Source organism: Mustela erminea, chromosome 21, assembly GCF_009829155.1.
Source record: "Mustela erminea isolate mMusErm1 chromosome 21, mMusErm1.Pri, whole genome shotgun sequence".
Lineage (NCBI taxonomy): Eukaryota > Metazoa > Chordata > Mammalia > Carnivora > Mustelidae > Mustela > Mustela erminea.
The window spans coordinates 31,078,531-31,080,333 of record NC_045634.1 but is presented as its reverse complement, the minus strand read 5'-3'; positions in this window follow the sequence as shown (position 1 = coordinate 31,080,333).

Here is a 1,803-nt window from a genome sequence, read left to right as displayed (position 1 = left end):
TATATGTAAAAATATGAGGATGAATATATTCCACAGTGTTATTTTATAGTTCTCACATTATGGGATTCATTTTACCTTTTTTATTAAATGCACTTTTTTGTTATGCTACAAAAACATGAACTGTTGTAGACCTGGGATTCACAGACCTGTATCCCTGGGGCTAATAATACATTATATGTTAATAAAAAATTAAAAACAAAACAAAACAAAAACTATGAAATGTTTACTAAATATATACATAAATATTAAGAAAAGACTGCATTGCTTTTACATATCAGCAAATAAGCAGTGTAAGGAAGTAATAATCGAAACAGGACTTGAGGTAGAAGAGCATATAATTTTGAGAAAGAAAATTAACATAAGGAAATGATGACTGTTAGATCATTCTACAGCATTGATTTGGATTCTTGAGATGGGTTTAGAGATCTCTTTATGAAAATTTAATGGCTTTATTACATTATGCCAAGTAGCTTTCTCACACGTTCTTCTACCTTTACTATCCAAATTAACTCCATGCCATCAAAAATATTATTCAAATTTCCTGTGACCCACTTTCCTCAGGTTTCAAATGTGAATAAAATATCAAAACCTCTTCATAGGTTTGCAGTGAAGGTAGAATATAATAATAGTTATAAATGATGTAGAGTCTTTCTGGTGTGTAGCTATTTCTCCTCAAAATGCACTGCTTTCCTGGCAACAAACTGTCCTGTTCTGGAGAAAATAGCATCCAGTAATACCTTTTCTGTGCTATTACAATCTTGAAGAATGCTAGGGTCTCTCAATAACTTTATCAACATCCTTCCTCAGTCGTGTGTTCCTTAACACAAGTGACTAACCGTAGCTCTCAACCTGCTTTATGAACACATAAAGCCCTTGTTTTCATTTGCTTGGTAATTATTACAGGCACAAGTCAAGCAGGAAACATAAATATTTTGGGGGTTTGGTGTTCGGATATCCACGTCATAAAATAGGAACAATGAGAGAACTGGGTCTAAGTGTGAAACTTCTTTTTTTTTTTTTTTTTTGTTTTTGTTTTTTTTTAAAGATTTTATTTATTTATTTGACAGACAGAGATCACAAGCAGGCAGAGAGAGAGGAGGAAGCAGACTCCCTGCTGAGCAGAGAGCCCGATGTGGGGCTCGATCCCAGGACTCTGAGATCATGACCTGAGCCGAAGGCAGCGGCTTAACCCACTGAGCCACCCAGGCGCCCCTAAGTGTGAAACTTCTAACTGAAACAAGAAACAGGAAAAAAAAGTTTCAGTGTAAACTCAGATCTGAATGTCTCAGGGTTCAGAACAACTAAAAATGCCACTTAACCAAAGACTACAGGATGTGCACTGATTTTTAAAAAGGAAGCTTCTATTTTACTTTGTTTTAATATGAGCACATAAAAATGAGTCTTTAAGATCTGAAGCGATTAGAACTATCAAGTACACCTCAATCAGTGGATGTCGGTAGCTGCAGAGACCAAAATGTTCTGTCAATATTATCTCTTTAACATTTCTCAATCTGTCTTCTGCTATCACCTTATTCTAAGCTATCACAATCTCTCACCTGGGCAAATACAATAGACTTCTTTATGACTGGTCTCATTCCGTTTTTATCCCAACCTCAGTGCATTGGTTTTTTTTTTTTTTTTTTTTTATTGCAGTCTATGTCCAAAAACATACCATTTGTTATCATATTGCTATTCTCTTTAAATCCCTCTAGTAGATTCCTGTAGCTTCAAAGACTCAAGTCCACAAAGCCTGCAATATATATAGTTTTCTTAGTACTCCAGCCCCATTCTGGCCTCTCTGGG